The sequence below is a fragment of the Pseudophryne corroboree genome, chromosome 3 (genome assembly GCF_028390025.1).
Source record: "Pseudophryne corroboree isolate aPseCor3 chromosome 3, aPseCor3.hap2, whole genome shotgun sequence".
In the NCBI taxonomy this organism is placed as follows: Eukaryota; Metazoa; Chordata; class Amphibia; order Anura; family Myobatrachidae; genus Pseudophryne; species Pseudophryne corroboree.
In genome coordinates, this window is record NC_086446.1 from 450090072 (window position 1) to 450104408 (window position 14337).

The following is a 14337-nucleotide window of genomic DNA, read 5'->3' on the forward strand; positions in this document are numbered from 1 at the left end:
ATCCTGGATCCGACCCCCCTACTGATGCACAGTGTCCGTACAGTATACCAGATGATACAGGCATTTCTAGCGGATCTCACCTCTGACTTCCAAGCTTCTGTCAGACAACTCTAGTGATGTAGCGAGTATTGGTGATTCTTCTGACCATTTGGAGAATAAAATGCAGCAATTAGTTTCCTCTTACAATGAAAGCATATAACATATGAAAATATATCACAAGGAAGCGCATATATATATTAAGTTTGATTAAAAATTATTATGTTTTTTATTTAATTATCAATTTTCTTAATAATGCACAGCATAATATCTAAAACTTTAAAACACACCAAATACTGCAGTACAAAAGTCCAGTAAACTGTAACGTTATTAGTATTACTGTCCAAGTAACCGTATACCGCTGGAGCTCCAATAAGGATATTCCTTAAGCACACATAATGCTATTTATGTAACTCCCCGGTGAAGGGCTGGTTAATTTGTAATAAAATACGTTGTTACTTTGTATCCATAAGCCAGAGGAATAAACTTTGTAGGAACTACAAGCGTTCACAGTGTGCCTGCCGCACAGCAGCTAGTGTCCCCTTCTCCAATGCATTAGATGCTTAGAACATAACAGTTTAGTGCGACATGTGAATTATAAACATCATGGTAATGTCTCAGTGATTAGGATCAAGGGAGTGGAACATGTTAAAAGTACAACAAGAGGGGGGGATAGATTCAATCTCCTATGCAAACGCAAAGCGTTTTGGATCTTCTCCCTGGGTACACTGTCTCCGAATGGTTTGAATGATTCAATTGAGATGAATAATATATAGGACATTTTAATGAGCAATATGATATTTAACTGCATAATGTGAAAAGAAGGAGATCCCTGGGGAACAATATCGGGTATATATTCTTTAAGGGATTAAAGATAATATTTAAGAGCATGAGAGAGATATATATACACACACAAAAAAATTGGGAAAGATAAAAATAAGAATTTACTTACCGATAATTCTATTTCTCATAGTCCGTAGTGGATGCTGGGGACTCCGTCAGGACCATGGGGGATAGCGGCTCCGCAGGAGACAGGGCACAAAAAGTAAGCTTTTAGGATCACATGGTGTGTACTGGCTCCTCCCCCTATGACCCTCCTCCAAGCCTCAGTTAGGTACTGTGCCCGGACGAGCGTACACAATAAGGAAGGATCTTGAATTCCGGGTAAGACTCATACCAGCCACACCAATCACACCGTACAACTTGTGATTTGAACCCAGTTAACAGTATGATAACAACGAAGAAGCCTCTGAAAAGATGGCTCACAACAATAATAACCCGATTTTTGTAACAATAACTATGTACAAGTATTGCAGACAATCCGCACTTGGGATGGGCGCCCAGCATCCACTACGGACTATGAGAAATAGAATTATCGGTAAGTAAATTCTTATTTTCTCTTACGTCCTAGTGGATGCTGGGGACTCCGTCAGGACCATGGGGATTATACCAAAGCTCCCAAACGGGCGGGAGAGTGCGGATGACTCTGCAGCACCGAATGAGAGAACTCCAGGTCCTCCTTAGCCAGAGTATCAAATTTGTAAAATTTTACAAACGTGTTCTCCCCTGACCACGTAGCTGCTCGGCAAAGTTGTAATGCCGAGACCCCTCGGGCAGCCGCCCAAGATGAGCCCACCTTCCTTGTGGAGTGGGCATTTACAAATTTAGGCTGTGGCAGGCCTGCCACAGAATGTGCAAGTTGGATTGTGCTACAGATCCAACGAGCAATCGTCTGCTTAGACGCAGGAGCACCCATCTTGTTGGGTGCATACAGGATAAACAGCGAGTCAGATTTTCTGACTCCAGCCGTCCTTGAAATATATATTTTCAATGCTCTGACAATGTCCAGCAACTTGGAGTCCTCCAAGTCGCTAGTAGCCGCAGGCACCACAATAGGCTGGTTCAAGTGAAAAGCCGAAACCACCTTAGGCAGAAACTGAGGACGCGTCCGCAGTTCTGCCCTGTCCGAATGGAAAATCAGATATGGGCTTTTTGTACGATAAAGCCGCCAACTCTGATACTCTCCTGGCTGAAGCCAGGGCCAGTAGCATGGTTACTTTCCATGTAAGATACTTCAAATCTACCGATTTGAGCGGCTCAAACCAATGGGATTTGAGAAAATCCAAAACTACGTTGAGATCCCACGGTGCCACTGGAGGCACAATCGGGGGCTGTATATGTAGTACACCTTTGACAAAGGTTTGTACTTCAGGCACTGAAGCCAATTCTTTCTGGAAGAAAATCGATAAGGCCGAAATTTGAACCTTAATAGACCCCAATTTGAGGCCCATAGACAATCCTGCCTGCAGGAAATGTAGGAATCGACCCAATTGAAATTCCTCCGTTGGGGCCTTCTTGGCCTCACACCACGCAACATATTTTCTCCAAATGCGGTGATAATGTTGTGCGGTCACTTCCTTCCTGGCTTTAATCAAGGTAGGAATAACTTCCTCTGGAATGCCCTTTTCTTTTAGAATCCGGCGTTCAACCGCCATGCCGTCAAACGCAGTCGCGGTAAGTCTTGGAACATACAAGGTCCCTGCTGAAGCAGATCCCTTCTTAACGGTAGAGGCCACGGCTCTTCCGTGAGCATCTCTTGAAGTTCCGGGTACCAAGTCCTTCTCGGCCAATCCGGAGCCACGAGTATTGTTCTTACTCCCCGTAGCCGTATAATTCTCAGTACCTTTGGTATGAGAGGCAGAGGAGGAAACACATACACGGACTGGTACACCCACGGTGTTACCAGAGCGTCCACAGCTATTGCCTGAGGGTCTCTTGACCTGGCGCAATATCTGTCCAGTTTCTTGTTGAGGCGGGACGCCATCATGTCCACCTTTGGTTTTTCCCAACAGTTCACAATCATGTGGAAGACTTCTGGATGAAGTCCCCACTCTCCCGGGTGGAGGTCGTGTCTGCTGAGGAAGTCTGCTTCCCAGTTGTCCACTCCCGGAATGAACACTGCTGACAGTGCTATGACATGATTTTCCGCCCAGCGAAGAATCCTTGCAGCTTCTGTCATTGCTCTTCTGCTTCTCGTGCCGCCCTGTCTGTTTACGTGGGCGACTGCCGTGATGTTGTCTGACTGGATCAACACCGGCTGACCCTGAAGCAGCGGTTTTGCCAGGCTTAGAGCATTGTAAATCGCTCTTAGCTCCAGTATATTTATGTGAAGAGACGTCTCCAGGTTCGACCACACGCCCTGGAAGTTTCTTCCCTGTGTGACTGCTCCCCAGCCTCGTAGGCTGGCATCCGTAGTCACCAGGACCCAGTCCTGTATGCCGAATCTGCGGCCCTCTAACAGATAGGCACTCTGCAACCACCACAGAAGAGACACCCTTGTTCTTGGTGACAGTGTTATCCGCTGATGCATGTGCAGATGCGATCCGGACCATTTGTCCAGCAGATCCCACTGAAATATTCGTGCGTGGAATCTGCCGAATGGAATTGCTTCGTAAGAAGCCACCATCTTTCCCAGGACTCTTGTGCATTGATGTACTGACACATTTCCTGGTTTTAGGAGGTTCCTGACAAGTTCGGATAACTCCCTTGCTTTCTCCTCCGGGAGAAACACCTTTTTCTGAACAGTGTCCAGAATCATTCCCAGGAACAGCAGACGTGTCGTCGGGGTCAATTGAGATTTTGGAAGATTCAGAATCCACCCGTGTTGTTGAAGCACTACTTGGGTTAGTGCTACTCCGACTTCCAGCTGTTCTCTGGACCTTGCCCTTATCAGGAGATCGTCCAAGTAAGGGATAATTAATACGCCTTTTCTTCGTAGAAGAACCATCATTTCGGCCATTACCTTGGTAAAGACCCGAGGTGCCGTGGACAAACCAAACGGCAGCGTTTGAAACTGATAATGACAGTTTTGTATCACGAACCTGAGATACCCTTGGTGAGAAGGGTAAATTGGGACATGCAGATAAGCATCTTTTATGTCCAGGGACACCATGAAGTCCCCTTCTTCCAGATTCGCTATCACTGCTCTGAGTGACTCCATCTTGAACTTGAATTTCTGTATGTACAGGTTCAAGGATTTCAGATTTAGAATAGGTCTTACCGAACCGTCCGGCTTCGGTACCACAAATAGTGTGGAATAATACCCCTTTCCCTGTTGTAGGAGGGGTACCTTGACTATCACCTGCTGAGAATACAGCTTGTGAATGGCTTCCAATACCGTCGCCCTTTCTGAGGGAGACGTTGGTAAAGCAGACTTTAGGAACCGGTGAGGGGGAGACTTTTCGAATTCCAACTTGTAACCCTGAGATACTACCTGCAGGATCCAAGGGTCCACCTGTGAGCGCGCCCACTGTGTGCTGAAAATCTTTAGTCGACCCCCCACCGCCCCTGAGTCCGCTTGCACAGCCCCAGCGTCATGCTGAGGGCTTTGTATAAGCCGGGGAGGGCTTCTGTTCGTGGGAAGTAGTTGCTTGCTGCACCCTCTTACCCCTTCCTTTGCCTCTGGGCAAATATGACTGTCCTTTTGCCCGCTTGTTCTTATAGGAACGAAAGGACTGCGGCTGAAAAGACGGTGTCTTTTTCTGTTGGGAGGTGACCTGAGGTAAAAAAGTGGATTTTCCGGCTGTTGCCGTGGCCACCAGATCCGATAGACCGACCCCAAATAATTCCTCTCCTTTATACGGCAATACTTCCATATGCCGTTTGGAATCCGCATCACCTGACCACTGTCGCGTCCATAAACTTCTTCTGGCAGATATGGACATCGCACTTACTCTCGATGCCAGAGTGCAAATATCCCTCTGAGCATCTCGCATATAAAGAAAAGCATCCTTTAATTGCTCTATAGTCAATAAAATACTGTCCCTATCCAGGGTATCAATATTTTCAGTCAGGGAATCCGACCACACCACCCCAGCACTGCACATCCAGGCTGAGGCTATTGCTGGTCGCAGTATAACACCAGTATGTGTGTATATACTCTTCAGGGTAGTTTCCAGCCTCCTATCAGCTGGATCCTTGAGGGCGGCCGTATCAGGAGACGGTAACGCCACTTGTTTTGATAAGCGTGTGAGCGCCTTATCCACCCTAGGGGGTGTTTCCCAGCGCGCCCTAACCTCTGGTGGGAAAGGGTATAATGCCAATAACTTCTTTGAAATTAGCAGTTTTCTATCGGGGTTAACCCACGCTTCATCACACACGTCATTCAATTCCTCTGATTCTGGAAAAGCTACAGGTAGTTTTTTTACACCCCACATAATACCCCCCTTTGAGGTACCTGCAGTATCAGAGATATGCAAAGCCTCCTTCATTGCCGTGATCATATAACGTGTGGCCCTATTGGAAAATACGTTTCTTTCTTCACCGTCGACACTAGATTCATCTGTGTCGGTACCTGTGTCGACTGACTGAGGTAAGGGACGTTTTACAGCCCCTGACGGTGCCTGAGACGCCTGGACAGGTACTAACTGGTTTTCCGGCCGTCTCATGTCGTCAACTGACTTTTGCAGCGTGCTAACATTATCACGTAATTCCATAATTAAAGCCATCCATTCCGGTGTCGACTCCCTAGGGGGTGACATCACCATTACCGGCAATTGCTCCGCCTCCACACCAACATCGTCCTCATACATGTCGACACACACGTACCGACACACAGCAGACACACAGGGAATGCTCTTATCGAAGACAGGACCCCACTAGCCCTTTGGGGAGACAGAGGGAGAGTTTGCCAGCACACACCAAAGCGCTATAAAAATGTATATAAACAACCCTAAAAGGTGTTGTTTCTGTTATATGCGCTTAATATATAAAAATATCGCCAAAATATGCCCCCCTTCTCTGTTTTACCCTGTTTCTGTAGTGCAGTGCAGGGGAGAGTCCTGGGAGCCTTCCTCACAGCGGAGCTGAGCAGGAAAATGGCGCTGTGTGCTGAGGAGAATAGGCCCCGCCCCCTAAAACGGCGGGCTCTTCTCCCGGAGTTTGCGATATATGGCAGGGGTTAAATACATCCATATAGCCTCAAGGGCTATATGTGATGTATTTTAGCCATAGAAAAAGGTATTATACATTGCTGCCCAGGGCGCCCCCCCCAGCGCCCTGCACCCTCAGTGACCGCTGGTGTGAAGTGTGCCGACAACAATGGCGCACAGCTGCAGTGCTGTGCGCTACCTTATGAAGACTGAAAGTCTTCTGCCGCCTGTTTCCGGACCTCTGGACCTCTTCAACTTCGGCATCTGCAAGGGGGGTCGGCGGCACGGCTCCGGGACCGGACTCCATGGCTGGGCCTGTGTTCGATCCCTCTGGAGCTAATGGTGTCCAGTAGCCTAAGAAGCAAATCCATCCTGCACGCAGGTGAGTTCACTTCTCTCCCCTAAGTCCCTCGTAGCAGTGAGCCTGTTGCCAGCAGGACTCACTGAAAATAAGAAACCTAAAAAACTTTTTCTAAGCAGCTCTTTATGAGAGCCACCTAGATTGCACCCTGCTCGGACGGGCACAAAAACCTAACTGAGGCTTGGAGGAGGGTCATAGGGGGAGGAGCCAGTACACACCATGTGATCCTAAAAGCTTACTTTTTGTGCCCTGTCTCCTGCGGAGCCGCTATCCCCCATGGTCCTGACGGAGTCCCCAGCATCCACTAGGACGTTAGAGAAATGAATATATGGAATGTGTATATATAGATTAAAATAATAAAGAGCTTATATTATGAATATCTGAGGGATATATTAAGCCTATATAGTTATAATATGGTATGATAAGCTTGATCTTTTCCAAATAATATGTTTAGGATGCTATAAGACAATTATGTTTATATAAAAATTCTTATATGTACTACTAAATTAAATTCTTATATCTATATGAGATTTGAAACTTAATCATGTTAAGAGAGTATATATTTGAGAGATTCTTTAGAATTAAGTCACGTCTGGTTTTGATAACTTTAGTAAGTATAACTAATATGGAAATATATAAAAAAAAACTAATAAAATAAAAAAACTAATGAATTTGAAATAAATTGAAAATCTTTTCTTCCTGGGCTCTGAGGGTGATTCAAACCCAGGTCTGCCTGGTTGCAGGTGGGAGCCTTAGCCCGCTGAGCCATATGGCCTCACATTGTTTTGAGCTATACGAAAGTATAGTTATCATCTAAAAAGGATTTAAAATGAAAATTAACTCCTATGTCTCTTGTGTAAGATATATGAATAAATAATAAATAATATATATTATAAATGAAATGGTTTTCTATATCTGTGCAATGAATATAATTAGGTTGTTGCCTTATGTTACTGTTGATTATAGGTTTTAATGTGTGAAACCATGAGAGATTATATATTATAATACAGGTTTGGAAGATCAACACACCTGTAAAACTTTAATTAATTAATGCTCTCCACTGATTGGGTACCTGCTATTTAAATACGGACAATCTAATGCACCTTAATACCTTCTGATGAAACCGTGAGATTGGAAGCACGGAGAAACGCGTTAAGGATTCCATACAAACACCTGCAGGCTGTCCGGAACCCCTCTATGCCAGAGGACGTCTTGGAGGAATCACCTAAAATCAGCTTTGAGTGTGTGCACTGTCCCCCCGTGGACGCTGCTGTTACCGCCGCTCCCGCCAGAGAACTTCGGCAGAAGCCGTTCAAGATCAAGCCGCACTGAGGCTCCAACACACGGCTGTGGTGAGCGCTAATCATTGGCGGTGGGGAGAGAAGGGGACACTAGCTGCTGTGCGGCAGGCACACTGAACGCTTGTAGTTCCTACAAAGTTTATTCCTCTGGCTTATGGATACAAAGTAACAACGTATTTTATTACAAATTAACCAGTCCTTCACCGGGGAGTTACATAAATAGCACTATGTGTGCTTAAAGAATATCCTTATTGGAGCTCCAGCGGTATACGGTTACTTGGACGGTAATACTAATAACGTTACAGTTTACTGGACTTTTGTACTGCAGTATTTGGTGCGTTTTAAAGTTTTATATATTATGCTGTGCATTATTAAGAAAATTGATAATTAAATAAAAAACATAATAATTTTTAATCAAACTTAATATATATATGCGCTTCCTTGTGATATATTTTCATATGTTATATGCTTTTAGTGTTTATTTTTGAGTACGGTAGAATACTCTATTGGGAGCTGCAAATATTATATAAAATTGGTACCAATCTGTGGAAAGTTAGTTCTAGTGCGCTTGATTTCTACACAGGTTTGACAGTTGAAACCATTAGTGGCTGGACAGTCAAAACTGTGTGGTTCTTTTTCCTCTTACAATGACCTCCTCACTTCTCATAACTCGGTTCTGGCAGAACTCTCCGCTGGTAAGGACAAACTTGCCAACTTGGAGGACAGAACCAGGAGAAATAATATTAAGATCAGGGGTGTTTCGGGAATATGGATCTACTAAGGACTTTGTTTTAACTCTCTTCAAGACACGGTTACCTTTTGTGGCGGATTGGGACTTGCTGATTGACCAGATTCACCATCTTCCCAAACTCCCGATCTGCCCTGGAAGTTCTCCCAGGTTCTCCTCTTTTGCGCCTCCTCTTCTTCCACATTAAAGAAGATATTCTCTGGGCTGCTCATTCAGCGGAGGATATTGATGTACTGGGCAGCCTGCAACTCTCCCCAGACCTCTCGATCCACACTATAAACGAACGCCGTTTCTTCCTGTTCATTACTAAGTAGCTCCGGGATCATGATATACAGTATCGCTGGGGGTTTACGGTTAAGCTGCTAGTACGGAAGGATGGAGCCTCTCACGTCTTTTCATCCCTGGAAGCCAACCAAGCTCCTGAGTGACTGGAATATTTCCGTCTCGACTGCTTCGACTTCCCAGGATCCTTCTCTTCAGTCTGGCTGGTCCCAGGTGGGATGAAGAAGTTCCAAGTTTTTACGTTACAGTATTCTCCATCTTTTCTGGATATTTGTTGGGTGAAGAGGAGTAGGCTTAGACTGGGTCACTGTCGATCATTCTATTTTGGCGGATGATTAGACCTTCATTCGGGATTCTGTGATCTTCTACATTTCCATTCTACAATAACAGAAGCTTCCCTTCGAGTGTCGTATATTGCCATCCTCAGCCGCATGTATTATCCATTTCTGGACTTTTCTTGTTTGATATATTTAGCCTACCTTCAGATTTACTGTGTGGTCTCTCTCTGCTTTGCTTTTTTTGCAATGTAAATGTTATTCTAGACAGTTCTAGGTTCCTGACTACTGCATATCTATTTTCTTTAGGATCTGTTGAGATTTGGGGAATTCACAATTTGTTAGTATATTATTGCACTGTTTTGACTTATATATTCTATTTTATACTAGGTCTCATGGGTTGGGTAGATCTTCGTTCACCCCCCACCTGTTAACTATGTTGCTGCCTCCCTCTTCCACGGTAGCTACTATGGCCCAATACACTGTTTTTCTGTCCCCTACCTGTGCCTTTTTCTTCTTCATTTCCCCAGTTTTCTCTGCCCCTACCCCTTTTTAAACATGACAGGTACACCTAGGGCATCTCCTCTTTTAATTGTTCTATTTTCCTTTAATGTTAAAGGGCTTAATTCCCAGCATAAGTGGTGGTTAGCCCTCTCTACCATCCACTAATATAAAGCCTAGATTGTGAACTACTTGGAGCAGGGCCCTTTTCCCTCCTGTTCTCACAACCCTCTTCTCTCACACTTCAACTACAGCCTACGTAACGAATGTCTATACCTGCATCTCCTATTGCTCCTTGCTGTTTATCTCTTCCAGTGGCTGCCTGTCCCCAGCAGTATGACGATTACTCCTTTGCTTCCTTTCATCTCGGCTGTAGTGTGTACCGAGAACTGTGTTGCTAATTGTTACCGGTTTTAGTTTTTCTGTTACTGCAATGTTAAGTTATGTATACCCTGTATTATTCTAATGTGTGTCCTATGTACGGCGCTGAGAAACACTTGTGGCGCCCTATAAATAAAATGTAATAATAATAATAATAATAATAATAATATATTGTGGCCCTGCAAGAGATGCATTTCTCTTCCTTAGCATCCCCTACTTTTAAAGACAATAGGTACCCCTTAATTTATACTGCCAATGGCCCATCTAAAAGTAATGGTGTTGCCATAGGAACACCTCTTTTACCCTGCATCATAGGATGCTGGTGGTCAGAAAACAGACAGCGGCATCCCGATGCGCAGAATTACCTTGTTGGTAAGTATTATAACCCCCCCCCCCCCCAACCCGCCTGCAGGTTGACCCTATCCCACCGTCAGCACAGATGGTTAAATCAAATTGAATGAGGTGCTAATTAAGTCACCTGTGGCCAAGCATGTATAAACTTAAAAGCTGGACCGTTTGGGTGCCTTGAGGACCACGTTTGAGAACTCTGGGCTAGGTAGAGAATGACAGTCACCCCTTTGAATATCAGAAAAGTTAGCCATCACCACCACTAGCCTTATAAATAGCTTCTGTGTTGATGTTCAAGGACACTACAAACTTGTATCTCCTGCTGTTTATGACAGTTCGAAAGGGGAGATTCAATTAAGTGCAAGTCACATTGGATATCATCTTAAAGCAGTTAAACTGCCAAAACCAATAAAATTATTGGTCCCTGGAATAGTATCTTACTATACCTCACTTCTGCTCATACCTATGGTATTTTCTATGTAGAGAACACACTATAGTTGGAGAATACAATGGGGTAAAATAAGATTTTACTCACCGGTAAATCTATTTCTCGTAGTCCGTAGTGGATGCTGGGACTCCGTAAGGACCATGGGGATTAGCGGCTCCGCAGGAGACTGGGCACAACTAAAGAAAGCTTTAGGACTACCTGGTGTGCACTGGCTCCTCCCACTAAGACCCTCCTCCAGACCTCAGTTAGGATACTGTGCCCGGAAGAGCTGACACAATAAGGAAGGATTTTGAATCCCGGGTAAGACTCATACCAGCCACACCAATCACACCGTATAACTCGTGATACTATACCCAGTTAACAGTATGAAATATAACTGAGCCTCTCAACAGATGGCTCAACAATAACCCTTTAGTTAGGCAATAACTATAAACAAGTATTGCAGACAATCCGCACTTGGGATGGGCGCCCAGCATCCACTACGGACTACGAGAAATAGATTTACCGGTGAGTAAAATATTATTTTCTCTGACGTCCTAAGTGGATGCTGGGACTCCGTAAGGACCATGGGGATTATACCAAAGCTCCCAAACGGGCGGGAGAGTGCGGATGACTCTGCAGCACCGAATGAGCAAACTCTAGGTCCTCCTCAGCCAGGGTATCAAACTTGTAGACTCTTACAAAAATGTTTTAACCCGACCAAGTAACAGCTCGGCGAAGTTGTAAAGCCGAGACCCCTCGGGCAGCCGCCCAAGAAGAGCCCACTTTCCTCGTGGAAAGGGCTTTTACAGATTTAGGGTGCGGCAGTCCAGCCGCAGAATGTGCAAGTTGAATCGTGCTACAGATCTAGCGAGCAATCGTCTGCTTAGAAGCAGGAGCACCCAGCTTGTTGGGTGCATACAGGAGAAATAGCGAGTCAGTTTTCCTGACTCCAGCTGTCCTGGAAATATATACTTTTCAGGGCCCTGACTACATCCAGTAACTTGGAATCCTCCAAGTCCCAAGTAGCCGCAGGCACCACAATAGGTTGGTTCACATGAAAAACTGATACCACCTTAGGAAGGAATTGGGAACGAGTCCTCAATTCCGCCTTATCCATATAAAATACAGATAAGGGCTTTTGTATGACAAAGCCGCCAATTCTGATACACGCCTGGCCGACGCCAAGGCCCACAGAATGACCACTTTCCACGTGAGGTATTATAGCTCCACGGATTTAAGTGGCTCAACCCAATGCGACTTCAGGAAATCCAACACCACGTTGAGATCCCACGGTGCCACTGGAGGCACAAACGGGGGCTGACTATGCAGCACTCCCTTAACAAAAGTCTGAACTTCAGGCAGTGAAGCCAGTTAAATTTTGGAAGAAAATCGATAGAGCCGAAATCTGGACCTTAATGGAACCCAATTTTATTCCCATAGTCACCTCTGACTGTAGGAAGTGCAGAAATCGACCTAGCTGAAATTTCTCCTTTGGGGCCTTCCTGGCCTCACAGTACGCAACATATTTCCGCCATATGCGGTGATAATGGTTTGCGTTCACTTCTTTCCTAGCTTTAAATAGCGTAGGGATAACTTCCTCCGGAATTCCCTTTTCCTTCAGGATCCGGCGTTCAACCGCCATGCCGTCAACGCAGCCGCGGTACGTCTTGGAACAGACAGGCCCCCTGCTGCAGCAGGTCCTGTCTGAGCGGCAGAGGCCATGGGTCCTCTGAGATCATTTCTTGGAGTTCTGGTTACCAAGCTCTTCTTGGCCAACCCGGAACAATGAGTATAGTTCTTACTCCTCTCCTTCTTATTATTCTCATTACCCTGGGTAAGAGAGGCAGAGAAGGGAACACATACACCGACTGGTACACCCACGGTGTTACCAGAGCGTCCACAGCTATCGCCTGAGGGTCCTTGACCTGGCGCAATATCTTTGTAACTTTTAGTTGAGGCGGGACGCCATCATGTCCACCTGTGGCCTTTCCCAACGGTGTACAATCATTTGGAAGACTTCTGGGTGAAGTCCCCACTCTCCCGGGTGGAGGTCGTGTCTTCTGAGAAAGTCTGCTTCTCAGTTGTCCACTCCGGGAATGAACACTGCTGACAGTGCTAACACATGATTTTCCGCCCATCGGAGAATCCTTGTGGCTTCTGCCATCGCCATCCTGCTTCTTGTGCCGCCCTGTCGGTTTACATGAGCGACCGCCGTGATGTTGTCTGACTGGATCAGCACCGGCCGGTGTTGAAGCAGGGGTCTAGCCTGACTTAGGGCATTGTAAATGGCCCTCAGTTCCAGAATATTTATGTGTAGGGAAGTCTCCTGACTTTTCCATAGCCTTGGAAGTTCCTTCCCTGTGTGACTGCCCCCCAGCCTCGAAGGCTGGCATCCGTGGTCACCAGGACCCAGTCCTGTATGCCGAATCTGCGGCCCCCTAGAAGATGAGCACTCTGCAGCCACCACAACAGCGACACCCTGACCCTTGGAGACAGGGTTATCCGCGGATGCATCTGAAGATGCGACCCGGACCACTTGTCCAACAGATCCCACTGGAAAATCCTTGCATGGGACCTGGCGAATGGAATTGGTAATGACAATCCTGTACCACAATATTGAGGTACTCCTGGTGAAGAGGGTAAATAGGGACATGCAGGTAATCATCCTTGATGTCCAGTGATACCATGAAATTCTCCAGGCTTGCAATAATCGCCCTGAGCGATTCCATTTTGAACTTGAACCTTCGTATATAAGTGTTCAAGGCTTTCAATTTTAGAATGGGTCTCACCGAACCGTCTGGTTTCGGTACCACAACATTTTGGAATAGTAACCCCGGCCTTGTTGAAGGAGGGGTACCTTGATTTCACCTGCTGGAAGTACAGCTTGTGAATTGCCGCCAGTACTACCTTTCTCCGAGGGCAGCAGGCAAGGCTGATGTGAGGTAACGGCGAGGGGGAGTCGCCTCGAACTCCAGCCTGTATCCCTGTGATACTATTTGCAGAACCTAGAGATCCACCTGTGGGCAAGCCCACTGGTCCCTGAAGTTCCCGAGACGCGCCCCTACCGCACCTGTCTCCACCTGTGGAGCCCCAGCGTCATGCGGTGGACTCAGAGGAAGCGGGGGAAGATTTTTGATCCTGGGAACTGGCTGCTGGTGCAGCTTTTTCCTTCTTCCCTTGTCTCTGTGCAGAAAGGAAGCGCCTTTGACCCGCTTGCTTTTCTGAAGCCGAAAGGACTGTACCTGAAAATAAGGTGCTTTCTTAGGCTGTGAGGAAACCTGAGGTAAAAATTTTTCTTCCCAGCTGTTGCTGTGGATACGAGGTCCCAGAGACCATCCCCAAACAATTCCTCACCCTTATAAGGCAGAATCTCCATGTGCCTTTTACAGGCAGCATCACCTGTCCACTGGCGGGTTTCTAATACCCTCCTGGCAGAATGGACATTGCATTAATTCTGGATGCCAGCCGGCAAATATCCCTCTGTGCATCCTTTATATATAAGACAACGTCTTTAATATGCTCAATGTTAGCAAAATATTATCCCTGTCTTAGAGTATTAATATTATCTGACAGGGTATCAGACCACGCTGCAGCAGCACTATTTATGCTGAGGCAATTGCAGGTCTCAGTATATAACCTGAGTGTGTATATACAGACTTCAGGATCGCCTCCTGCTTTTTATCAGCAGGTTCCTTCAAGGTGGCCGTATCCTAAGACGGCAGTGCCACCTTTTGACAAACGTGT

General features: G+C 46.0%; 1 protein-coding gene across 4 annotated transcripts in view; it reads right to left on the reverse strand.

Moving 5' to 3' along the window:
* Positions 1 to 14337, reverse strand: part of FBF1 (Fas binding factor 1) — a 207469-nt gene that overhangs the window by 11119 nt on the left and 182013 nt on the right. For 2 of the 4 annotated variants that reach the window (XR_010243855.1, XR_010243854.1), the window contains exon 28: positions 8445 to 9245. The exons of the other annotated variants lie outside the window; for them this stretch is intronic. The gene's annotated coding sequence lies outside the window, so the exon portion shown is untranslated. The remainder of the gene's footprint in view (positions 1 to 8444; positions 9246 to 14337) is intronic. 4 annotated transcript variants of the gene reach the window in all.